Source organism: Panthera onca, chromosome D2 (genome assembly GCF_046562875.1).
Source record: "Panthera onca isolate mPanOnc1 chromosome D2, mPanOnc1 haplotype 2, whole genome shotgun sequence".
Taxonomy (NCBI): domain Eukaryota; kingdom Metazoa; phylum Chordata; class Mammalia; order Carnivora; family Felidae; genus Panthera; species Panthera onca.
In genome coordinates, this window is record NC_138349.1 from 64,919,480 (window position 1) to 64,947,425 (window position 27,946).

Here is a 27,946-nt window from a genome sequence, read left to right on the forward strand (position 1 = left end):
GAATAACGTTTGCATTTAGGGGCCCTCGATAGAGAAGATAGGGAGAAAGGGCCAGAAAATTTATTTGAAGACACAATGGCTAAAATCTTCACTAATCTGTAGAAGAAACACACCTAGGTCTAAGAAACCCAGAGAGTTACAAAAAAGATGAGCCCACAGAGATCTACATCAAGACACATTATAATTAAAATGGTAACAATTATAGATAAAGAGAGAATCTTAAAAGCAGCAAGAGAAAAACAATTTATTACATGCAAGAAAAACTGATAAAATGATCAGCAGACTTTTCAGCAGAGCCTTTGCAGGCTAGAAGAGAGTGGCCTGACATATTCAAAGTGCTGAAGGGAAGAAAAGTCCAACCAAGAATTCCCTATGTGACTGCAGAAATGAACCTGGACCACTTTCTTACACCATACACAAAAATAAATTCAAAATGGATGAAAGACCCAGGAGGGAAGATGGCGGCGTAGGAGGACGCTGGGCTCACCGCGCGTCCTGCTGATCACTTAGATTCCACCTACACCTGCCTAAATAACCCAGAAAACCGCCAGAGGATTAGCAGAACGGAGTCTCCAGAGCCAAGCGCAGACGAGAGGCCCACGGAAGAGGGTAGGAAGGGCGGCGAGGCGGTGCGCGCTCCACAGACTGGCGGGAGGGAGCCAGGGCGGAGGGGCGGCTCGCCGGCCAAGCAGAGCCCCCGAGTCTGGCTGGCAAAAGCGGAGGGGCTGGACGGACTGTGTTCCGACAGCAAGCGCGACTTAGCGTCTGGGAGGTCATAAGTTAACAGCTCTGCTCAGAAAGCGGGAAGGCTGGAGGACAAAGGGAGGGAGAGCTGCTGAGCCCCCGGACACAGAGCTCAGCTTGGCGGGGAACAAAGGCGCTTGCCAGCGCCATCTCCCCCGCCCATCCCCCAGCCAAAATCCCAAAGAGAACCAGTTCCTGCCAGGGAACTTGCTCGCTCTGCGCAAACACCCAACTCTGTACTTCTGCGGAGCCAAACCTCCGGCAGTGGATCTGACTCCCTCCCACTGCCACAGGGCCCCTCCTGAAGTGGATCACCTAAGGAGAAGCGAGCTAAGCCTGCCCCTCCTGCCCCCGTGCACCTTGCCTACCCACCCCAGCTAATACGCCAGATCCCCAGCACCACAAGCCTGGCAGTGTGCAAGTATCCCAGACGGGCCACGCCACCCCACAGTGAATCCCCGCCCCTAGGAGAGGGGAAGAGAAGGCACACACCAGTCTGACTGTGGCCCCAGCGGTGGGCTGGGGGCAGACATCAGGTCAGACTGCGGCCCCGCCCACCAACTCCAGTTATACACCACAGCACAGGGGAAGTGCTCTGCAGGTCCTCACCACTCCAGGGACTCTCCAAAATGACCAAACGGAAGAATTCCCCTCAGAAGAATCTCCAGGAAATAACAACAGCTAATGAACTGATCAAAAAAGATTTAAATAATATAACAGAAAGTGAATTTAGAATAATAGTCATAAAATTAATCGCTGGGCTTGAAAACAGTATAGAGGACAGCAGAGAATCTCTTGCCACAGAGATCAAGGGACTAAGGAACAGTCATGAGGAGCTGAAAAGCGCTTTAAACGAAATGCAAAACAAAATGGAAATGACGACGGCTCGGATTGAAGAGGCAGAGGAGAGAATAGGTGAACTAGAAGATAAAGTTATGGAAAAAGAGGAAGCTGAGAGAAAGAGAGATAAAAAAATCCAGGAGTATGAGGGAAAAATTAGAGAACTAAGTGATACACTAAAAAGAAATAATATACGCATAATTGGTATCCCAGAGGAGGAAGAGAGAGGGAAAGGTGCTGAAGGGGTACTTGAACAAATTATAGCTGAGAACTTCCCTGAACTGGGGAAGGAAAAAGGCATTGAAATCCAAGAGGCACAGAGAACTCCCTTCAGACGTAACTTGAATCGATCTTCTGCACGACATATCATAGTGAAACTGGCAAAATACAAGGATAAAGAGAAAATTCTGAAAGCAGCAAGGGATAAACGTGCCCTCACATATAAAGGGAGACCTATAAGACTCGTGACTGATCTCTCTTTTGAAACTTGGCAGGCCAGAAAGGATTGGCACGATATCTTCAGTGTGCTAAACAGAAAAAATATGCAGCCGAGAATCCTTTATCCAGCAAGTCTGTCATTTAGAATAGAAGGAGAGATAAAGGTCTTCCCAAACAAACAAAAACTGAAGGAATTTGTCACCACTAAACCAGCCCTACAAGAGATCCTAAGGGGGATCCTGTGAGACAAAGTACCAGAGACATCACTACAAGCATAAAACATACAGACATCAAAATGACTCTAAACCCGTATCTTTCTATAATAACACTGGATGTAAATGGATTAAATGCGCCAACCAAAAGACATAGGGTATCAGAATGGATAAAAAAAACAAGGCCCATCTATTTGCTGTCTACAAGAGACTCATTTTAGATCTGAGGACACCTTTAGATTGAGAGTGAGGGGATGGAGAACTATTTATCATGCTCCTGGAAGCCAAAAGAAAGCTGGAGTAGCCATACTTATATCAGACAAACTAGACTTTAAATTAAAGGCTGTAACAAGAGATGAAGAAGGGCATTATATAATAATTACAGGGTCTATCCATCAGGAAGAGCTAACAATTATAAATGTCTATGCGCCAAATACCCGAGCCCCCAGATATATAAAACAATTACTCATAAACATAAGCAACCTTATTGATAAGAATGTGGTCATTGCAGGGGACTTTAACACCCCACTTACAGAAATGGATAGATCATCTAGACACATGGTCAATAAAGAAACAAGGGCCCTGAATGATACATTGGATCAGATGGACTTGACGGATATATTTAGAACTCTGCATCCCAAAGCAACAGAATATACTTTCTTCTCGAGTGCACATGGAACATTCTCCAAGATAGATCATATACTGGGTCACAAAACAGCCCTTCATAAGTTTACAAGAATTGAAATTATACCATGCATACTTTCAGACCACAATGCTATGAAGCTTGAAATCAACCACAGGAAAAAGTCTGGAAAACCTCCAAAAGTGTGGAGGTTAAAGAACACCCTACTAAAGAATGAGTGGGTCAACCAGGCAATTAGAGAAGAAATTAAAAAATATATGGAAACAAACGAAAATGAAAATACAACAATCCAAACGCTTTGGGACGCAGCGAAGGCAGTCCTGAGAGGAAAATACATTGCAATCCAGGCCTATCTCAAGAAACAAGAAAAATCCCAAATACAAAATCTAACAGCACACCTAAAGGAAATAGAAGCAGAACAGCAAAGGCAGCCTAAACCCAGCAGAAGAAGAGAAATAATAAAGATCAAAGCAGAAATAAACAATATAGAATCTAAAATAACTGTAGAGCAGATCAACGAAACCAAGAGTTGGTTTTTTGAAAAAATAAACAAAATTGACAAACCTCTAGCCAGGCTTCTCAAAAAGAAAAGGGAGATGACCCAAATAGATAAAATCATGAATGAAAATGGAATGATTACAACCAATCCCTCAGAGATACAAACAATTATCAGGGAATACTATGAAAAATTATATGCCAGCAAATTGGACAACCTGGAAGAAATGGACAAATTCCTAAACACCCACACTCTTCCAAAACTCAATCAGGAGGCAATAGAAAGCTTGAACAGACCCATAACCAGTGAAGAAATTGAATCGGTTATCAAAAATCTCCCAACAAATAAGAGTCCAGGACCAGATGGCTTCCCAGGGGAGTTCTACCAGACTTTGAAAGCAGAGATAATACCTATCCTTCTCAAGCTATTCCAAGAAATAGAAAGGGAAGGAAAACTTCCAGACTCATTCTATGAAGCCAGTATTACTTTGATTCCTAAACCAGACAGAGACCCAGTAAAAAAAGAGAACTACAGGCCAATATCCCTGATGAATATGGATGCAAAAATTCTCAATAAGATACTAGCAAATTGAATTCAACAGCATATAAAAAGAATTATTCACCATGATCAAGTGGGATTCATTCCTGGGATGCAGGGCTGGTTCAACATTCGCAAATCGATCAACGTGATACATCACATTAACAAAAAAAAAAAAAGAGAAGAACCATATGATCCTGTCAATCGATGCAGAAAAGGCCTTTGACAAAATCCAGCACCCTTTCTTAATAAAAACCCTTGAGAAAGTCGGGATAGAAGGAACATACTTAAAGATCATAAAAGCCATTTATGAAAAGCCCACAGCTAACATCATCCTCAACGGGGAAAAACTGAGAGCTTTTTCCCTGAGATCAGGAACACGACAGGGATGCACACTCTCACCGCTGTTGTTTAACATAGTGCTGGAAGTTCTAGCATCAGCAATCAGACAACAAAAGGAAATCAAAGGCATCAAAATTGGCAAAGATGAAGTCAAGCTTTCGCTTTTTGCAGATGACATGATATTATACATAGGAAACCCGATAGACTCCACCAAAAGTCTGCTAGAACTGATACATGAATTCAGCAAAGTTGCAGGATACAAAATCAATGTACAGAAATCAGTTGCATTCTTATACACTAACAATGAAGCAACAGAATGACAAATCAAAATGGATGAAAGACCTAAACAGACAGGAAGCCATCAAAATCCTACAGGAAAAAACAGGCAACAACCTCTTTGACCTCAGCTGCAGCAACTTCTTACTTGACATGTCTCTGGAGGCAAGGGAAACAAAAGCAAAAATGAACTCTTGGTACCTCATCAAAATAGAAAGCTTCTGCACAGTGAAGGAAACAATCAGCAAAACTAAAAGGCAACCAATGGAATGGGAGAAGATATTTGCAAATGACATATTAGATAAAGGGTTGATATCCAAAATCTATAAAGAACTTAACAAACTCAACACCCAAAAAACAAATAATTCATGAGGAAATGGGCAGAAGACATGAATAGACACTTCTCCAAAGAAGACATCCAGATGGCCAACTGACACATGAAAAATGCTCAACATCACTCATCATCAAGGAAATACAAATTAAAACCACAATGAGATACTACCTCACACCAGTCAGAATGGCTGAAATTAACAACTCAGCCAACAATAGATGTTGGTGAGGATGTGGAGAAAGAGGATCTCTTTTGCACTGCTGGTGGGAATGCAACTGGTACAGCCACTCTGGAAAACAGTATGGAGGTTTCTCAAAAAATTAAAAATAGAACTACCCTACAACCCAGCAATTACACTACTAGGTATTTATCCAAGGGATACAAGTGTGCTGTTTTGAAGGGACACATGCACCCCAATGTTTACAGCAATGGCTATCAACAATAGCCAAAGTATGGAAAGAGCCCAAATGTCCATCGATGGATGAATGGATAAAGAAGATGTGGTATATATATACAGTGGAGTATTACTCAGCAATAAAAAAAATGAAATCTTGCCATTTGCAACAACTTGGATGGAACTAGAGGGTATTATGCTAAGCGAAATTAGTCAGAGAAAGACAAATATAATATGACTTCACTCATATGAGGGCTTTTAAGGTAGAAAACAGATGAACAGAAGGGAAGGGAAGCAAAAATAATACAAAAACAAAGAGGGCGACAACACATAAGAGACTCTTAAATACAGAGAACAAACTGAGGGTTGCTGGAGGGATTGTGGGTGGGGATGGGCTAAATGGGTAAGGGGTATTAAGGAAGACACTTGGGATGAGCACTGGGTGTTATACATAGGGGATGAATCACTGGAATCTACTTCTGAAATCATCATTGCACTATATGCTAAATAACTTGGATGTAAATTTAAAAATAAATAGATAAATAAATAAAATTAAAAAAAAAAGAATTCTCTATGTGGCATTCAGAATTGAAGGAAAGATTAGAGTTTTCCAGATAAACAAAAGCTAAAGGAGTTTATCACCACTAAACTAGCTTTACAAGAAACATAAAGGACTTCCTTCAACTAAAAATGAATGGCACTAATTAATAACAGGAAAATATACAAAAGTAAAAATCTCACTGGAAAATGTAAACACAGAAAAGTAGTAGACCAATCACTTAAAAAGGTAGCATAAAGGTCAAAAGGCAAATATAGTAAAATTAACTAAATGTACAGTAATTGCCTAATGGATGCATAAAATAAAAAGATGTAAAATGTTACATCAAAAATATAAAAGATGAGGAATGTGTTCAAATTTAAATTGCTGTCAACTCAAAACAGACCATTATATACATAGGAAGTTATATGTGAACCTCACAGTAACCACAAAGCAAAAACTTATCATAAATACACAAAAGTAAATGACAAAGGAATCTAAACATAACACTAAAGAAAGTCACCAAATTGCAAGGGAAGAGAGAAAAAGGAACAGAGAGGAACTACAAAAACAGCCAGAAAACAATTAAAAAAACAATAATAAGCCATTAAATATTTATTATTAACAATACTTATTAACAATAATTGATACTTATTAAATATCAATAATTACTTAAAATGTAAATAAATTAACCTCTCTAATCAAAAGACAAAAAGTGGCTGAATGGATAAAAACGAACAAACAAAACCCCCAAAACTCATCTATAACCTCCTACAAAAGATTAATTCCAGATGGAAAGAACACAGAGACTGAAAATGAAGGGATAGAGAAAGATATTCCATGCAAATGGAAATTAAAAGAAAGTTAGTGTAATTAGCAAAATGAAGGATAAAAAACATATGATGATCTCCATAGATGCAGAAAAGGTATTTGACAAAATTCAACATCCATTCATGATAAAAATTCCCAACAAAGTAGGTATAAAGGGAACATATAAACATAATAAAGGCCATAAATGACAAACCCACAGCTAACATCACACTAAACAGTGAAAAATCAAAACTTTTCTGCTAAGATTGGGAATAAGACAGGATTCCCAGTCTTGGCACTTTAATTTGACACAATATTAGAAGTCCTAACCACAGCAATTAGATAAAGGAAAAAAGAAAAGTAAACAAGAAAAGTCATCCAATTTGGAAAGGAAGGAGTAAAACCCACTATTTGCAGATGACACGATACTGCATATGGGAAACCCAAAAGACTCCACCAAAAATGTATTAAAATAAATAAGTAATAACTCTATTCAGCAAAGTAGCAGGATACAAAATCAATATACAGAAATTTGTGGTATTTCCATACTGAATTAGCAAATTATCAGAAAAGCAATTTTTAAAAAGATCCCATTTAAAATTGCATCAAAAAGAATAAAATACCTAAGAATAACTTTAACCAAAGAAGTGAAAAATCTATACAATGAAAGCTATAAAATTCTAGTGAAAGAAAGTGAAGAAAACACAAATAAATGGAAAAATATTCCATGCTCATGGACTGGAAGAATTAATGTTATCAAAATATCCGTACTACCCAAAGTAATCCACAGATTCAGTGCATTTCCTATCAAAATTCAAATGGCATTTTTTTTTTTACAGAATTAGAACAAATCATTCAAAAATTTGTATAGAACAGTCTTGAGAAAGATCAAAGCTGGTATCACGGTCCCGATTTTGAACTATACTACAAAGCTACAGTAATCAAAATAGTATGGCATTGGCATAAAAACAGATCCACAGATGAGTGAACAGAAATGAAAGCCCAGAATTAAACCCACACATATACGGAGAACTGATTTATGATAAAGGAGCTATGAACATACGTGGAGAAAGGCCAGTCTCTTCAATAAATGGTGCTGAGAAAACTGGATAGCCACATGCAAAAGAATGAAACTAGAACTATCTTACACCATACACAAAATTAAGACCTGAACCACATATTTCTAGAGGAAAACATAGGCAGTAAGTTCCTCAACATCGGTCTTACAATACTTTTGTGGATGTGACTCCAAAAGCGAAGGAAACAAAAGCAAAAGATTACATCAAACTAAAAAGCTTCTGCACAGCAAAAGAAACCATCATCAAAACAAAAAGGAAACCTACTGAATGGGAGAAGATACTTGAAAATCATATATCCAACAAGGGATTCACATCCAAAGTATATAAAGAATCCATATACTGAATAACAAAAATGCAAACAACCCAATTAAAAAAATAGGCAGAGGAACTGAACAGATATTTTTACACAGAAGACATACAGATGGCCAATAGGTACATTAAAAGATGTTGAACATCACTAATTATTAGGTAAATGCAAATCAGAACCACAATGAGATATCACCTCATACAAGTTAGAACAGCTATTATCAAAAACGCAAGATATAACAAATGTTGGCAATGTTGTGAAGAAAATAGAACCCTCATACACTGCTGATGGAAATGTCAATTGGTACAGCCACCATGGAAAACAGTATGGACATGCTTAAAATAAAGAACAGAATTACCATATGATCCAGCTATTCCACTTCTGAGTACTTCTTTAAATTTTATTTACTTATTTTGAGAGAGAGAGAGAGAGAGAGAGAAGGGCAAAGAGGAAGAGAGAGAAAATCCCAAGCAGGCTCTTTCCTCAACATGGGGCTCCATCTCACAACCGTGAGATCATGACCTGAGCTGAAATCAAGAGTCGGACACTTAACCAACTGAGCCACCCAAGCTTGCCACCACTTCTGAGTATTTATCTGAAGAATACAGAATATTGATTCAAAAAAATAAAATGTACTTTTATTATAACTGCAGCATTATTTACAATGGCCAAGAAATATAAACAACTGGGGTGCCTGGCTGGTCGAGTCGGTTAAGTAGCCAACTCTTGATTTCAGCTCAGGTCATGATAACATGGTTGTGAGATAGAGCCCTGCATTGGTCTCCACACTGAGCTGGGATTCTTTCTCTCCCTTTCCCTCTCTCTCTGCCTCTCCCCCACTTGCACTTGCTCTCTCTCAAAATAAGTAAATAATTTTTTTTAATGTAAACAACCTACCAAACTCTACACCCGAAAAACAAATAATCCAGTGAAGAAATAGGCAGAAAACATGAATAGACGGTTCTCTAAAGAAGACATCCAGATGGCCAACAGGCACATGAAAAGATGCTCAACATTGCTCCTCATCAGGGAAATACAAATCAGAACCACACTCAGATATCACCTCACGCCAGTCAGAGTGGCCAAAATGAACAAATCAGGAGATTATAGATGCTGGAGAGGATGTGGAGAAACGGAAACCCACTTGCATTGTTGGTGGGAATGCAAACTGGTGCAGCCACTCTGGAAAGCAGTGTGGAGATTCATCAAAAAATTAAAAATAGATCTACCCTATGACCCAGCAATAGCACTGCTAGGAATTTACCCAAGGGATACAGGAGTGCTGATGCATAGGGGCACTTGTACCCCAATGTTTATGGCAGCAGTGCTTTCAACAATAGCCAAATTATGGAAAGAGCCTAAATGTCCATCAACTGATGAATGGATAAAGAAATTGTGGTTTATATACACAATGGAATACTACTTGGCAATGAGAAAGAATGAAATATGGCCTTTTGTAACAACATGGATGGAACTGGAGAGTGTTATGCTAAGTGAAATAAGTCATACAGAGAAAGACAGAGACCATGTGTTTTCACTCTTATGTGGATCCTGAGAAACAACAGAAGACCATGGAGAAGGGAAAGGAAAAAAAGAAAAGTTAGAGAGGGAGGAAGCCAAACCATAAAAGACTCTTAAAAACTGAGAATAAACTGAGAGTTGATGGGGGGTAGGAGAGAGGGGAAAGTGGGTGATGGGCATTGAGGAGGGCACCTGTTGGGATGAGCACTGGGTGTTGTGTGGAAACCAATTTGACAATAAATTTCATATTAAAAAATAAATAAATAAAAAATAAAAAATGTAAACCACCTAAATGTCCATTGACAGATGAATGGACGAAGAAGATGTGGTGTATATACACAATAGAATACTACTCAGTCATAAGAGACAATGAAACCTTGCCATGTGTGACAACACAGATGAACTCTGAAGGTGTTATGCTAAGTGAAATAAGTCACATGGAGAAAGATAGATGCCACATGATGTCATGCATATGGTGGAATCTAAAAAAACAAAACAAAAGAAAACAAAAACAAACTTGTAGATACAGAGAACAGACTGGTGGCTACCTTTGTGGAATCAGATTGGGAGGTGGGTGAAATGGGTGAAGGGGGCCAATTGTATGGTGATAGATGATAAATAGGCTTTAATGGTGATAATTCTGGAGTACATAGAGATGCCAAAGTATAATGTTGTGCACCTGGAAAAAAATTTGTAACTCATAGCATCCTCCCAGCTACCACCACCACACACACTCCTTCCACAAAAGATTTGGGTTTGTGGTTGTGTGGTTTTGGTTTTGGTTTTCCTTGGTTGGTTCAGTTTTAGGGAAAACTTATTTGGGGTTTGAGGCTGAAAATTTGAAACTGGGATCTGAGATAGGTCTAAAACCCCCAATCTTATTTTCTAAAACATGTCTAGAGAGGATTGAATCAAAACCTTTAGAGGCCAGAACACTGGAGATACTGTGTTTAGCCCTGACCCCTCCATCCATATGTAATTAATTCAGTTTGTTGAAGCAAAATCACATATATGTGTAAGAAATTCTAACAAAGTTCTGACTTCTTTCTCATGATAATTATGCTGTTTTTTCTTTTTCTTTTTCATTTTTAAACATCAAAGATTGGGGCATCTGGGTGGCTTGGTTAAGCATCTGACTTCGGCTTAGGTCATGATCTCAGGGTTTGTGGGTTCGAGCCCTGCATCAGGCTCTGTACTGACAGGTCAGAGCCTGGAGCCTGCTTCAAATTCTGTCTCCCTGTATCTCTTCCCCTCTCCCACTTGTTCTTTCTCTCTCTCTCCTTCTCTCAAAAATAAACATTAAAAAACAAACAAAAAAATCAAAGATTAAATTGTTTTCAATAGGGCTTTGTTTGCCCATTATTTGCTAGCGCCTATATTAAGTTAGGACCAACTACCATCAAGTGATTAAGTTAGGTTTATCTGACCTTCAAGTTTCAGAATGAAATTAGAAAGATAATAAATATAAGAGGATAGTTTACAGAATAATCAAACTGGGCTTCTTTCAATTATTTCAGACAGGATACATAAAATATCCAAAATAGTTTCAAATTTTAACCAACAAAGTAATATAGGGTCCAGCTACTAAGATAATCTGTTTCTAGACTTGTTCCTAGGGTTTTAAGCCAAACAGGATTATCCATGTACAATCCTTCCAATAAAAATGGGTTCAGGACACTCTGATCCATCCCTTTGGTGGCAATTGTCTTAAGCCTTCTACCTTTGTTTCTTCCTTGCTTCTTGCTCCCACCTGCTCTACCCAAATTCTGAACTTTGGAGGTTTGTGCTTTTGATTTTAATCAAAGAATTTTCTTCCTGGCTTTTTACCCCTGGCATACCCTAGAACTCAGAGTGTACTTGGCATCTAGCCCACCCTGTTCCTTTCCCATTTGAAGGAAAAACTATTATAGCTACTATTTAGTGAGCAACTGTCATGTGTTAGGCATATGATAGGCACCTTGTATACATCACCTCAACTAATCCCCACAACAGTCTTCACTGGTCAGTATTTTTATCACCGTATTATGATTAAAGCAAACAACGAACTGGAGAAAGGTTATTCAGCAAGAGGCCAGAGTTTAATCACAGATTTCAATCCTACCCTTTTAGCCTAAACTATTGCTGCTTCCATATTTTCATTAAAAATAAATATTTACTGACAGGGCTCCTGGGTGGTTTAGTTGGTTGTGTCAGACTCTTGATTTCACCTCAGGTCATGATCCCAGGGTCGTAAGATAGAGCCCCACATTGGGCTCCACACTGAGCATGGAGCCTGCTTGAGATTCTCTCTCTCTCTCTCTCTCTCTCTCTCTCTCTGCCCCTCTCCCTTGTTAACACTCCCTCTCCCCTCTCCCCTGCTCACACACACTCTCTAAAGTGTGTGTGTGTGTGTGTGTGTGTGTATAACTGAGCACCTAGTACGTTCCAGGTTCTGCGCATTCTAATTGAGATCATATCATAAAGTTGCAAGCAAATAGATAATATCATTTCTGGAAGCGATAAGTGCTATGAAGAAAAAAAATAAAGTAATGAAGAAGGACTAGAAGGGTGGGTGGCAACATTAGATGAGAGGAGGAGAGGAATATTGAAAAGGAGCCAATCATTTGAAAATCTGGGCTAGAAACATTCCAGACTGAGGAACATCCCATTCATAGGTACAGGGTCAGGAATGAGTGTGCTGTCTTCAAGAAACAGAAGGGTGTCTGGTGTTACCGAGGTTAGTGACCCAGGGGAAGATATGTAGAAGAGACGAAAAAGGTAGGCATGGCCAGGTCCTACAGGGCCTCGCTGCCAAGGCTAAGAGAGCTGAATTCCACATGCAATAGGAGCCACATTTGAAGGAGGAAATGCCACGATGACCACATAATTTTTTAAAGCACAGATAATGCATCAGTTTTAACAATGAATATGGAGACACTAGAAAGACATGCATGCATAAGGTACTCTAAAAGGCCAAAGCACAAAAACTCTAAAAGCAAATGGATTTTCTGCATCCTCTGCAATCAGTTCTATCCCAGGAAATATGGAGTTCGTGGGAAATTCAAGATCAGATTTTAATTTACTAATATTTAGTTATACTTAGGAGTGTCTTCAGGTTGGAGATGTCCTCCCAAGGTGAAATATCCTCTCTTGTATTGGCATTGTAAAGTAATGGTTTCAAAATTCAGGAGAGCCCCTGCAATAAATTCCAGGCTCTACTGTTTCTCCCCACAAAGCATGTTATAGGTGGAAAATGGATAACACTACCACCATCAAATAATTTTATTAAACACAGCATATTTAGAAAGAAACATACAGAATCCTCCAATCACGGACTTGTCTTCTTTTATGGAAGGAGAAAATATGGTGCCACCTGTACAAAATCCATCTGGACAGACATTACACAGATATATTTTTCCATCCAATGTTATCTTTTGTAATAAAGCCCAAAGGCATAGTACTGTAAAAATATAAACTTTAAAAATTCTGAGACTTTGTTAATAAGAAAATTAAATAAAATTTGTTCACAATCCATGGAATTTGGTTATAGAATTTACAAGTCACAATTGTAGGACTACAGATAAATTTCCAACTTCCTTTCAGAAATATTCCACCCTACTGCAACTTTCAAAGTTTGGGAGGGGGGAAATATCCAAGTTAGATAAGATTATGAAATTATAGCATTTTCTTACTTTAATCCATGCCGTAAAATCTAATATTAACTAGCTTATCAGGAATATCATGAGAAATACAACTAACAAGTTTAAAATCTGTAGTCTAGAGCCAGAAATTCAAATGTTGGGGGAAAACACAAGAACTAAGGTGTGTTCCAGAATAAATATGTGCCCTAGAAGTAACAAAGAAAAAATATTCAGCGTATTTTAACAACTAAACTGCAGGGTAACTTCTTGCCCCTGGGAAAAAGAAAATCTTTATTTTCTCATAAAAGAATAAAAAACACACACATTTCAAGAGCCATAAAAGCTGTAACTAAGGAAAGCCCATCTGGGCAACTAGATTATCTTTACAATACACTCTTCACTATTTTATTTGGTCCTATTTTACGTACCTCAGGAAATTAGGTTTCCATCACAAAAATTTTCTACCAAACTATTAGATATTATTGCTAAGTAGTAACCAATAATCCCCACCAACTAGTTTAAAGTATTCTGCCCTCCTGTGTCTTACTGATATTTTTATTACTATTTTTCATTAAGACTATATTACCAAAATAATATTATTTTGTGAAGGTTAAAGTTCTAATTAGGAAAACAGGAGCTGGCAGTGGTTTAGTGCTGAGTTAAATTCTGAGACCCCAAGGAGAAAAAGAAAATAAATAATATAAAAATAAAATAATCTCTAAGGCCTCCTCTCACCCTTTATTAATCGCAAAATAAATCTCTAGGAAAGAATGATCTCTTCGCCTTCGTGGGCACCCTTTGCGGTAGGGGTTTTTGGAGGAACTAAAACACCCCGGGCTGCCAGACACATGTGTGTATGGATACAGTGAGGAATCGTCCAACGTGTCCTACTTTCTCTAACTCATACTTGGAAAGAAAAACAACATTCTCACCCGGCTCATTCTGCGGTAGCATATCACAACGAAAAGTACTCAGAATGAGAAGTCAGAAGGTTCAGAGCTTTGACCACAGGCAGGCCCTGTGGTATTCCAAGCCTCAGCTGCTTTTTTCACACAATGAACTGTAGTCCAGCCTCCCCTGACTCTCCAAACGTTACGGTGTAATGATACCCATCTAAGAAAACAGAACTAAACAGAAAGTCCTTCTAGTAACAATATGCTGATACCAATTGTTACACAATGTTGTGGCTCAATAACTGAAAATTTATAAATTTATCCTGTAGATAAACACAGTAAGTCTTAGAGTAGGGAGAAGAGAAGTTTTCAAGAGCTTGCAAAAAACAGGGAAAACCTTTCTTATGGGTGAACAGTCAGAAGAGTTTGACTGGGTTTTCATATTAGTTCAAATCCCAGGCTCTGTGGGTACATTCCATTCTAAGAGAAAAGTCAACTAATTTAAAGAAGACAGGTGAATATAAAGTCATACCATTATAAGCTATTGTAATTCAAAACTAGAATAACAAGGTAAGCCAACACTCCAAAGTAGACCCCAAGTTACTTTTATTTGGCAAGTTTAATTTCTGCTGCCAAATACCATAGTAAATTAACAGGGCTGCTTCTCCTCTTATTTCCCTTGAAACTGTGGAACGATCAAAAGAGAAAACAGAAGAAAGATATAAAAAAAAGGTACTGGATATGCCCTGAATAGGTATTCTGATTAATTAGTTGGTTTTATTCACTTTTTTCTTTCAGGAGCAGGGTTTTGGGTTCTAATGAATTATTTAACCCCTGGTTATGTAAATCAGTATTCGCAAACGCTTTTGATAGACAGTCCATCGGTTAAAATGTTCAGTATATATCCCCAATACTTATTCATTTATTAATTTATTAACCAGATCACTTATTGCATATGCCAATATACATTATGAAATATATACATAAATAAAAGTGTTAAAAATCACTTAATGATGAACTAGATATTTGTTATTTTATGCTAGTCACGGTGCTTCATTTTATCATTAGCCTATGACTCAAAGTATAATATATACTTAAGGCAAGGCTCATTGTTAACAGAATTAGATTTAAATCCATATTTCATAGGCCTTCTTGATCATTTCAATGAAAGAGAGAAGCTGATTTCTTGGAAGACTGAATTAAGCAAATCATCAACTTTGTTAACCTCCCATTATGTCAAAGAATTCTTACTGCAGTCAGAGAAGCTTCAATTCTACCAATTTCCTGTTTGCTTATGCTTGTATTATTAGTATTATCTTCTTTAAAAAATCCTTTTAAGCCACTTTTCTATTTTGTAACTGCTGGTTTAGTTAATACTGAATAATAGAATCCTTAATTCCTTAAATGAACAAACATAAAATCAGTAAGACGCAACACAATGGAATTGAAAGAAGAGTAGGAATCACATGTTAGCTGCTCCACACTATGGATTTCCCAGTATTTCTTCAAGATTCCTCTGTGAGGGAGGACAGGAGACCAAGGAACCTATGGGCAACTGGGAGGCCAGTATCAATCTGCATATTGTACACTTGCAAGAGCTTAGGTTTTATGAAATTAAAAAAAAAAACATAAACAGAAGTTCAAAGTTTACTCCCCAAAGCCTATTTTGGAGATAAAGTGTATAAGCAGTTGTAGTACATAAGGAGAGCTGTTACCTGAATTATCTGCTACTTTACTTGAATATCAATGGGCCATGATTATGTTCTAGGCACACCACAGCTTGAGTCCTTCAGCTTGACCAGTAGGAAACTTTTATGGAGTTTAGAGGCTGTACTCTCTTGAAACAGCACTTTTCACGATAGTGACTAGACCATTCTTATTCCTTTGAGCTTCAGTCATTCATGCCCTCAGAAGCAAACAACAACAAAGTTATAAAAGGCATTTGTTTGTGTTAAATACTTAACTCTATTCTTGTGTCCAGGTAAGATTAATCTTCAAACCTCAATGATCCTGGGAGGTGCTCCAAAGTTTGTTCAGTGGCTAAAAGTTACACCATCACACCATTTTGTGCATTAGTAATCTTGAAATGATTAGCTATAATATATAATATAACGTATGAGTGTAGATGGTATCTAAGCTCTTTCTTTAACATTTTTCATAATTTGTCTTAGTCTGCTGACGCTGCCATAACAAAATACCATAGATGGGATGACTTAAACAACAGAAATATGTTTCTCACAGTTCTAGAAGTTGGGGAGTCCAAGATCAAGGTGCCTGTGGGCTTAGTTCCTGGTGAGAATTCTCTTCCTGGTTTGCAGACCATTGCCATCTCACTGTGTGCTCATATGGCCTTTCCTAAGTACTAGAGCGAGCTCTCCAGTGTCTCTTCTTATGAAGACACTAATCCTATCAGATCAGGGCCCTTCAATTATAACCTCATTAACCTTAATTACTTCCATAAAGACCTTCTTTCCAAATATGGTCACACTGGAGGTTAGAGCTTCAACATAGGAATTTTGGGGAGACATTCAGTCCATTACATAATTTATATGCTTTCTTTCAACAAATATTTATGTTGTGTCTTCTATGTGCATGACACTATAACCATTGTTGTTCTCATTTTAGAGGAGACACAGCAAACAATAAATGTATGCATGTATATGTGTGTGTGTGCATGCACATGCATGTGTGCACATGTATATTATATTAGAACAGGTGGTCAGGGATTACCTCTCTGACATGAGGACAAGGGAGAAAATATCTGATGTTACTGAGGAGCAAGCCTCTAAATATTTAGAGAAAGTGTCTCAGGCTCAACGACCAAGATGCAGGAACCTAAGGGATGAAAGAACAGCAGAAAGGCCAGTGAGGGTGGCAGGGCTGGGGAGGGGACAGTGATGGAGAAAGAGGTAAAGAGAGGTGGGGTGGCAGACATGTAAGGCCTTGGTGGCTAAGGTCAAGTTTGAACTGTCACCATGGAAAGTGACTGAAAGTGATGGGAAGCCATGGGGTGGTTTTTGAGCAGAGGATTGGCATGAGCTAATACACACACTTTTAAAGGGTCACCCAAAACTCTACATGGATAATAGACCATAGGGGCAAGATTAAGAGCAGTAAGACAAATTCAGAGCCTTTTTCAGAAATCCAAATGGGCACTGCTGGTTTGGAAGAGGGGTAGTTGGGGTTAGACTTGGAAAACATTTTGAAGCTGGAGCTATCAGGATTTCCTGATGAACTGAATATGAGATATGAAAGAAAGGATAGCAAAAAAAAAAAAATCTTTGCAGCATTGAAATAATTCTAGGGTTCAAAACAAAATAGCAATCTAAAAGACTATTTGGAGGGTGTCCTCTCCTAGCACTCCATACTTCCACATACAACTTTTCATAGGTGCATTAATTATGTCTGCACTTGTCTATTTAGTAGCTATCTCTCCCCCATTAGAATGTGAGCTCCTGGAAGGTAGGACTTACATCTCTCTATCTAGTTCACCCTTACATCACCTGCACCAATGTCAATGCCAGGCAGTTTTTGAGACCTCATTAAATACTTATGAACGAATATCCATAAGCTTTGAGCAATCTTGAAATTATATCTTATAAGTAGCAATTGAAAGAAATAGGGATGCTAAGAAGGCTATATTCTCATTAGATGGCAGGTAGGACTATAAAGATTCTGTAATGTTTTCTAAGTTACCTTTTTCTAGTATTTAAATTCTAAGACACAACCAATTGTACTACACCAAAAGGATGTGTCTCCTATCAGGTGGTTAACACATTCTTCTGTAAATGGAGTTTTACCCTGATCTGATATCATAACCATATTATACATTTAATCTGTTTAATAATTCTTAGAAAAGTATTTCTGCTAAAAATAATACATACCACCAACTTCCTGTAATTCAAACTCAAGCAAAACGGCAAAACTGAAGAGTGAGGTCTACAGATAATTTTCAAATCTTATTTTCAATGATTGCAGGCTGTGTCTGCCATAAACTTTTATACCAGCTGTTAAAAGCTCTTCAAATTGTTTTTGTTGCATTTCATTTTCACCACTCCTCCATATAGCGAGGTAAGTAGACTAAAGACTAAAGATAGAAAAAGTTGTGGAGATTTGGGGGTGTAAAGTAGTGACTGGCCTATATAATCCCCGTCACTAAAAGGTTGGAATTATTCAGACGTGACCATACTTGGAACTTGGGGCAGAGCTAGTATGTAATGTACTGGTTTCCAGCAGTAACTTTTTATTTAAAAATTAAGTTCCTTTAACCGTTCTGCTGAAATGTCACTCGGTTGGGGTTTTGAAAGGGGAACGTGCAGACGGCTGCAGTAATGATAGAGACTCTTTGTGTAAACTACCCAACACGACACCGAGTGATGTGTGGTTTGTGATGTCAGCAGAAACCGCAGATAGAATCGCCTGGGTTTCTATCTCTTTGCTAGAGAACGTCCCTACAAGAAAAGGCTGACCCTTGACACCGCCAGAAACTTTCCCCAGACTTGGCCTCCATTGGTAGAAGGAGTCGCCCCCCTGCTGGCGGGCGCCCCACGAGAGTCCCAGAGGTGGGTCGTGGGGACGCCGACACTGGGGCGAGGTCCCTCCGGCCCTGCACAGACAAGGGCGGGGCCACACGCACTTGGGCTGGCAAGGGCTGGGGGGGAGGGGGCTCTGGGGGGGGAGGGGGCGGCGCAGCAGGGGGCCAGCCGGAGGGGGGGGGGGGAGCGGGTGGGCGGGGGCGGCCCAGGGCCACGCCCGAAAGTCTCAGCAGGCCGCGAGAGTGGGGAGGGCCCCGCAGCCCCCGCCCCGCGGAGAGGCGGTGGCGGGCCGCAGCGAGGTGGCCTAGCCGGGCGGTGGCTGGAGGGCGGGGGGCGCCCGAGGTGGGAGAGGGTGGGGTCAGGCGGCCTTACATAGCCAGAGCGGCCGTCGGCAGCACAGCCAGCAGTCGCCGCCGCGCCTCCAGCGCCCGCAGGTAGAGTCGGCAAGGGCGGGGCGGGGCCGCGTCCGGGGTGGGGGTGGGGGAAGAGGGACGCTCCTGGGTGGGAGGTGTTACTCAGAAGGTCCCCCTGTGTGCGCACCCATATTATCCGCAGACGCGAGGGCTTAGAGCATCCTTTTGCACCTCTGAAAGGGGCAGAGGTGGGGGTGACCCGGTTACCTTACGCTGACCTCCCGACAGCTGCCCAGCTGCACTGAGAAAGCACAGGGCCCCAGAGGGTGCTAGCTTCCGAGATACTTCGGGTGTTTTCTGCACCCTCCAACCTAACTGTCCAACACACACACACACACTCGCTCGCGCTCTCTCTCTCTCTTCCCACCCCCCTCCGCCCCCCGCAGGCAGGCGGAATTGGGGGCCTGAGGGATTAGAGGGATAGAGTCACTGTCAGTCAGAAGAGATTAGAATCTGGACAGGACATGTCCAAGCTGGAGTCTTCAGAAAGTAGGTGCAGCATCTGTGGCTCCTCGTGTCCAGCCCTCAGGTGATGTGTGATTGATTTTTCTTGGTTTGTTAGCTCTGAAAGCCCCAGGCTGTAAAAGGTTTGGGTCAACAATGAGACTGATCCACGGAGGCTTTCGTGCCCTGCTCTCCAACATCTCTGGTATCTGGAGGAGGGGCAGATTGGAGGATCCGAAAAATCTGAAGTGAGTGTTCAAAGGAGCTTAGCGTTTTTAACTTGTGACTTTTTGAAAAAAGGAAATACACTCTTTTAGTTTGAGTTAGGTTTTATTCTTTTAATATACATGCATTCATCTTAAGAGAACTGATGATGGCATTACATAGTGAGTCCAGTAGGTATGGCATCATTAGAACTAAAAACCAAGTTTACTGTGTAGTTCTAGAAAAATTGCTTCCTTACGTGTTTTTCTATGTCTCTATTACTGGGATGCAGCTTTGTTGGGAACGCTGTCAATAATCACCTTGATGTCTGTGAGGTTTACCCTGGTGCTGGCCACCTGACCCCAGACAGAGCCCAGTATGTACCCTTTTTGTAATACTGTGTTTCTGGTGGGCAGCAACCTGCTTCCAGGCCTCTAGCCTTGGTCTCTGGTGAGAGGAAAAAAGTATCAAAAATGTGCTCTTGGCAAGTTTGGGAGCAAGGAAGAATGATGTAGATTTTTTTCCCCATTAAAGTTTTCACGAATTGGCAATTTAAAACCCAAAGCATTGTTTACCACCTGTCAGACTCACTCGTAAGTGTAAGGATTAACTAATAAAAGATTTGTAAAATGCTTCCTGAATATAAAATTCCATAAATATGCAAAATAGTAATAATCCACCCATTGTTAAATTTATGTAGCTGCTTCTGCCATGCATACAAAGATGATTTAGAATGCATGTTTCCCGTCAATTAAACAATGAGTTTGGAGTAAAATAATGAGTTCAATTCACATCCTATGAAACTTTGAAATAAAATTTCTCCCATAAGGCACCATCGGCAGAGAATCATAAAGTAAGCAGCATTTCAAAAAGTTATATATGGAATGGCACTTACCTTATGGCTGGGGGGAAAGGGACCCAGTGAACTTCTGAAACTAAGAAATATTCAGCCCTGGTTCGAGTGTGCCTGAACCATAAATATTCCCTTATGTTTTGGGGAATTCTAAGGAGAGAGCAAACAGATTTTGTGGCCTTATAGATAGTCCACTTTAATCCACGAAATATGCCTCTCCGTATTTTAAGGCTGAAGTTCAATCTGTGGTTTTGTCCATAATGAAGAAAATCTTTATAGTTACTTGGATAAATTATTCATTCTTCCAATACCATGGGCTTGGTTTTTAAGCACCCTTAATATGAGCAATTATTTTAATATCCTGCAGATAATTAGATTAATTTGTTCCCAGTGGATTGAGTGACATGGTAACATCATATTTTTCTCTTTACATGTATTTAATAATAAAGTATGTCGTTTTTCTGCTTACTGGTTTCCTAAAGTAAAACCTGCTTCTTACATGCTAATTTTAAGTATAAATATTACTATGGATGGTCTTTGCTGTCTTATGAAGACAACTCTAGATTCACCACTAACAGATTAAGCTCTGAGCAAAACCATGAAGTTGGGAATGTCTTTCCTTGACATCTTCCCACCTTCAGTGGCCTTTTCTTCTCATTTTCTCCACTCAGCTCTCAGATGGACAGCCGCTAAACAGGCCCCAGCCCAGTATTCCAGAACTTCTCCTCTGCCAGCACTCTTCCTTTATCCAAGTAACTTAACCTCTGCCCTACTTATTTTCCAACAGCTTGGTATGGGTGAAAGTGCACTAGGTGAAAAATCAAAAGAGTTTGCATTTATCAGGCAGCTATGATACACCAGGCACTGTGCCACCTTATCTCATTAAATCCCTGATGCAGCAAATGTCATCCATGTTTCACACAAAAGACAACTGAGTCTCAAAGAAGTTCTGGTCCCCAAGGACAAGCAAAGAGCCAGGATTTGAAGCAAAGCATTGTGGTACTTACTGCTGCATTGTGAGCCTGATCCCTAAGAAGGGCTTATGTTCTAGACTAAGGCATGGAAGAGTTCTCCCACTATCTGGCCATTTGACCTTAAACCCTCTGGGCCTTTGATTTCCTTTCTCTAGTTTTGGATTAAATGATCTCTCAGAGATGGAAAGGATATTTAGATGCCAACCACATAAACCGTTCCTCCCACGGGCTTCCAGAATGTTCTTCCCTGCCCTGACCTTTCCTCCAACCCCCTCCTTGGTCTTTTTTCCTTCCTGTGGGTCCAAGTATATATCACCTCCTCCAAGAGACTTTTCCTAAATACTCTTCTGTTGTTTTCTAGCTCAGGCCTAGTGATCCCTTCTAACACTGATGACCAACTGCACTTACTTTATTTACACATCAGCATATATGTGGTTGGTGTTTTTATCTTCTCCTCCATCATTCCCACCACCAGACTGTAAGCCATGTGAGACCAGAGCTCCTCTTGTCTGACTTTTTCCGTTATTGTATTCCCAAGGTCTATCACAGTGACACAGAGCACATAGTTGGTGATCAATTAGTGTATGTTGAATAATTATGAATTATATGATTATAATTCTATAATGAATAATTATTTCCTACAAAGGACATGTGCTAATGGCCAATATATCGTCCCATCCCTGGGAAAACCTAAATGAAGTATCACCGATCTTACACTGTTACAGTGAGCCTGAATTATGAATGGGGATCCAAGTATAGCAACAGAGACAGCAGGACAACCCTGGGACACACAGGACAAGCAGACACACTGAACATGGTCCAACCCCCATACTTTACAACAGAGAAATCTGAACCTCAGAATGATAATAAAAACTTGGGTTTAGAAGGGCATTGGAGACCATCCAATGGTCCAACCCATTGTTTTATTCATGAGGACACACAGAACATAAAATATGTAACAGATACATCCTGACTTCCAGAACAGCACACCTTTCACCAAGGAGTCAAAAATCTCGGGGACCACCCAGTGAACAGGGGAAGGGAGCTTTAGGCAATGATGCTTTTTCCCCCCGGAAATTCCAAAGAGGCTTAGGTTTCCCAGACCAATCCTGGATAGCAACATTAGTACACAGCAGAACATTCTACTTCAGATAATCTAAGTTTTAAATTTTGTATGGCCTGTATAAATTTCAGTAACTCATTTACTATTTTAATGATCCACCAGGAAGACTTTTAATACCTATCATTAGTTTACCAGTTCTGTTTAAATGCTGGAGAGCTCCAAATGGCAAAACGACAGTGCTGAGCACTTACCACTACCATGATAGATTCAAGATACATTTAAAAGATGATTGATATTTTGAACTCCAAATGATGATGGCTTGTTTTTAAGGACTAAAATAACTTTTCTTCTCTAACTTAAAGAGCAATCCTTGCTAGAGTATTACATCCCATAAAAAAGCAGTCCTTAAACTTTAGAGGGCATAAAAATCATCTGGAAGGCTTTTTAAAAACCCAGATTGCTTAGAGCCTTTCTGCACATTTCTGAATTAATAGGTCTGAGATTGGACCCAGACAACTGCATTTTTAACACCTTTTGAGATTTTCTCAATCAAATAGTCTGAAGACCTCACTTTGAGATCCAGTAATAATTTTAGTATGTTTTGATTTTCCCAGATTCCTTATAAAACGTTTTTTTTAAACAAAGATAATTGGGGAAGATGTGTAATGTCTTTCAATCTAGCAAACAGCATACTGGGTATGATGGGAATCTGTTTCCTTGTAGCCAAAGCCATGTATGTAAAACCATGATATAGTTACTACGTTTGATACTGGCCCCAAATCAGGAACATTCCAAAATATTTCTATTGGACTGCAAAAGTAAATCAGTAATTAGCAATAAAGGTTAAGTGTTAAGTTCTGTGGAGCAATAATGAAGCCCCTGCCCTCTAGTTGACTATATTCAGTATAGTAGAGAGATAAGATTAATATCCACAAAACATTCAAGGACAGGGTTGCAGATCAAGCACAGGATGCCCAGTTAAATTTGAATTTCAAATGCACAAATCATGTTTTAGTATAGGCATGTCCCATATATTTTTACTTGCTAAATCTGGGAACCTTGTTCAGTGAACATTAGCATTTAATGTTATTAGTTTCCAGGACTTGGGTTGGGGTGGTGGGGGGCAGGGAAGGGGGGGCTAGTAATGCTGAGTGGTTGTTAAGTTTTGAGAAACTGATAAAAGCTCTGAATGTGCTCCTGAGAGCACTTTCCGACAGAATGCTCATACTATTCCATGGACCCCCCACCCCCACCCCAGGCTGCCAAAGCCCTTGTGGACATCAGAGTCATCTGCAGTGTAGACAGCAGAGGCCAGCTCTTCAGACTACTTAGGTTGGTGAGTCTGGAAGGTAGCTTGGAAAAGTGGAATGTGAACTGGGCCATTAAGAGCAGAAGAGTTTAGCTGTATTGTGGGTTTAAGAGACTTCTTAAAGCTTTCACAGAAGGCAGGTTCCTTTAGGCTTTGAGGGTATTTAGTAAGGAATATGGAAAAATTAGCTTGGGCTGGTTTTTGAAAGCCCAGATTGTGGACAGCCTTAAATTCTAAAGGGTTTAGACTGCCTATCCTGGGAAAAAGTGTGTCCTTACTGATGTGTCAGTTAGGGATGAGGATCAGACAAAGGGAGATCACAGAGAGAAATTGCAGGCAGCCTCAGCTCTAGGGTCAGTAGGCCTGGTGTAAGCTCCTCCATTAACAAGCTGGGAAGCCTTCTGTGTGTGTGTGCAGTTTCCCTGGGCCCCCATCTCCTAAGCTGGGAATTGGGAATAATAAAAGGAGCTGCTAATAGGGTTGTAGTGAGGGTAAAATGAAGTTGTACGGTGCTTGGCACAGTGGGTGACACAGCATAAATATGTGATAATATAACATAATATAATCAGGGTTCCCCGGGGCTATGATCCACTGCTCCTGCTGCTACTGCCCTTGTTATTATTGAAGGGGGCGTGGTCGCCCAGCAGCCTGCAAGAGCGGTTTCAGGGGGAGTAAAACAAGAGAAAAATGATTGTTTGATCTGGATTTGGAGAAAGCTTTAAAATGTCCCTTTTCCAAGTTAAAATTTCATTATCAAAAATTGTGAAGGCAGAAACTGGTTAGTAAAATAATGTTTGTACTTCTGAGGATTTTAAAATAAATACATTCAACTCTTCATTATTTTTCCTAGAAGAGGGAATATTAAGGACAATCTAAATCATATACTCTGATCCCAAGTCAAGGAAACGTTTTTTAATTGCATGTGTTACTCTTAATAGATTTGCCATCTTACCTATATCATTTTGGCTAATATTTAAATTAATTTGCACATGATAAGCTCAGACTAATCATTCAAAATGTTGCTCCCCAAAGCCATTTAAACTGCAAAGCAGATGAGTTTATCAGAAATAATTCACGAAGCAACTTGCCTCCACAGAGCTGACTGAGAACACCGAAGACGGGACCATAAGGGCTCTGGGGTCAGACTGTTGAGGTTCCCATCCCTGCTGCCTCCTGTGACTAGCTTTGTGACCACATTGCTTTGCTTCTCCAAACCTCAGTTTCTCCTGATGTAAAATAGAACTAATAATCTCCCTTACCTCCAAGGGCATGGGCATAGAGTTCTCACGTGGTTTCCGGTACCCAGTTAAGCGTCACATAGAATTCTGTGACCTCAGTGTCGTCTTCATCTTATCAGTATATTAGTTAATATATGCATAAAGAATTTATTTCAGGAAAACATCTAAAAATGTGAGAGATATTTATGATCTTTAGTCACATCTTAATTTATTTATTTATACAGCGAGGGCTATTTAGAGCATTTTCCAAACCACAGAGTACAGTGTTCTTATTTCAAAGAATTTCTAATCCCAATTTTCATTATGTGTTGCTTTCTCCAGCTCATCCATCTTCAACTTTTACAGGGTGATTGGTGCCTTTCTAGAGAGCTTTGGGTTTCAAACTATATATTAAAGCGTCTGGGCCCTAGAATTTACTTGGCTCATAAACCTACAGTACAGAACAATAAGGATTGGTTTAAGGTACATTATAGTTACATGTATGGCAGTTATATTTTATTTGGTCTGTGCTGAGCACCTTGAGGGCATGTCCCATTGTGCCTTCAAGATGGTAGACTCAAATATTTATTGAATGAATTTAGTGTATAGTAAAATACATCGCGTTCTTTTTCTGAGGATACTTTTCCCTCACGTTAGGAAATTTAACTCCTAAAAGAATGAAAACAAGGAAAAGACTTCTAACTTCCATGCATAAGATCATTAGTCTGATATTTCTAGACTGAAGTACTGAAAGTGAATTCGGAGATCTACCATTCATATTTCTATTTCCTAGAACAACATTTCCCTTAAGGTCTTCACATTAGCTGCTCCCTCCATCTCAAATGTTCTCCCCTCAGATATTGCTTATGTTCATTTTTTTGTTGTCTATTCTCATCCCCACTGGACTAGAAGTGCCCTGTGGTCAGAGGTCAAGCCTACCTGTTTACTGCTGTCTACTGCTCTAAATGCTACTGAGTATCTATTACAGTGCCAGGCACTTAGTAGGCAGTCAGTAAATATTCTGTCAATTAGTTGAATGTCAGAAGACCAATATTTGGTCTTCTACTGTCATCCCACTGCAGAGCAGTAATTTTTTTATATCTTTTGGGTCAAAATCACCTTTCAGAATTGGATTAAAATCATGAAGTGCCTCATTAATAAAATTTTACATCCTCAAAATTTTGCACATAATTTGAGTCCATGGACCACAGGTTAGGAATCCCAGTTCTAAAAAATATTTATATATATATATATATATATATATATATATATATATATTTAATATTTCAGTTAGATTTTCTTCATATATATGTATATATATATACATATATATATACATATATACATATATACATATGTATGTATATATATACATATATGTATATATATATGTATATATATAAAGAAAATCTAACTGAAATATTAAACTAAATATCACAAAAATTTAATTACTACGAATCCCAATGTGTTAATATTCATGCACCTATAGTAATACTATCGTAATAAATTATATGTTGCCTTGGGAAAATTTTGCAACCCTCCAAAGGGAAAAAAAGGGTATCTATAAATGTTGAATGTTTTATTTATATGCTGGAAAGGATTTAAGGCTTACAGAGAAAGGCTAATAAAAATACATACTGTACAGCAATATAAAATATATTTCAAATAGGTATGAAAAAATAAGTCAAAGCAAAAAAATAAGGCTAAGAATGTAAGATGGGGCCAGTAGAGAGATTCATACTCAAAATTTATGCCATGAAATTCAACACTCTTGCTAGAAGATAGTAACAAATTTTGTTCTCAGTTTTTTAGCAGCCAATGTGAAGGAGAAAATATAATCAGTTATGTCTTGCAGAGGGCCATATTTTATATATACTTAAATATGAATACCTGTATGTGTATTTAACAGCAAACTGGTTCTTAAAAGAAGGAAGTTTTATTATCATAATAAGGAATGGTGATTATATTTCCACTTCCAATGGCAAGTGTCTTCGTACCTGAACTTGAAATAACCTATAAGAAATGTTCACAAATAACTGGCACTTTGGACATTTATGATTAAGATGTAATAACCTTCTGTTCTTTTTGTTAGCAGGCCTTACAGAAGGAAGCCTCCTTAGGGCAGTAAGACAGCATAGAACTAAGAAGGGGAGGGGTGGGGACAGATGAGGAAAACTGTTTTCTCCATTGTCTTATACCCCATCACTTCCTGCAGCACCCCACCCTTTCCTCTGCTGCACACTATTTAAATAAGGTGCCTGAAGCTCTCTTTCTCCCCTTTAAGGCATATGCACCTAGGATGTTGACTAATGTAAGTTATTCCCCCTAACCTTAGTTTCCTTGGATAACAGTCTGTCAGGGACTTCTACGCCTTCTCTGAGAGAGCAAATACAATAACTAGCTTCTCAGAACATTATGTGGATTTGTGGCATTCTCTGAGGGGCTATAAATGGATCACATTGACAGCTTTATTTGTCATTCTTAAATGGAATGTGTTTTTCCCCCTTTGAGTTAAATCAAAATCAGATGGCATTTCTTATTTCATTGTGGAATGTTTTTAGTCTCATAATTGCAAAATTACATTCATAACTGATACTATGCTAATTTACAAAATTTGTGTTTTATTATTGGGGAGTTCCTATTTGGAAAGTAAGTGAGGGAAAACAACTTATGCAACATTTTCAGTTTGCCTATTTATTGAGATCCTGATATAGTTGCTAGAATTCTGTCGCCATATGGAAGTAGAGACAATTATATTGCATGAAATGACATGGATTTTAGAAGGAAGGATATAAAAAGGCATAACCAGCAGAATATCCACAATCCAGAGACTAAAACATTCTTGAAACCTCTTCTCTCTTTTGCCTCCCCAGCATGTCCCTGGTCTCAGTCATCCCTTCCTCTCCTTGCAAT

At 39.2% G+C, this 27,946-nt stretch overlaps 1 protein-coding gene and 1 long non-coding RNA gene across 6 annotated transcripts in view; one reads left to right on the forward strand and one right to left on the reverse strand.

The window, feature by feature from the left end:
• The window catches only part of LOC132685408 (uncharacterized), a 29,111-nt gene extending 9,589 nt beyond the window's left edge, over nucleotides 1-19,522 (reverse strand). For both annotated transcript variants that reach the window (XR_009613084.2, XR_013550464.1), the window contains exons 1-2: nucleotides 19,177-19,522; nucleotides 15,737-15,927 (exon numbers count right to left, since the gene is read on the reverse strand). This is a non-coding gene — a long non-coding RNA (uncharacterized LOC132685408). The remainder of the gene's footprint in view (nucleotides 1-15,736; nucleotides 15,928-19,176) is intronic.
• RHOBTB1 (Rho related BTB domain containing 1) overlaps nucleotides 18,431-27,946 on the forward strand; it is a 122,638-nt gene continuing 113,122 nt past the window's right edge. For 2 of the 4 annotated variants that reach the window (XM_060642678.3, XM_060642686.3), the window contains exon 1: nucleotides 18,848-18,990. The gene's annotated coding sequence lies outside the window, so the exon portion shown is untranslated. Of the gene's footprint in view, nucleotides 18,584-18,847; nucleotides 18,991-19,531; nucleotides 19,662-27,946 lie in introns of those variants that run through there. The other 2 variants (XM_060642680.3, XM_060642681.3) reach the window with 2 other exon arrangements.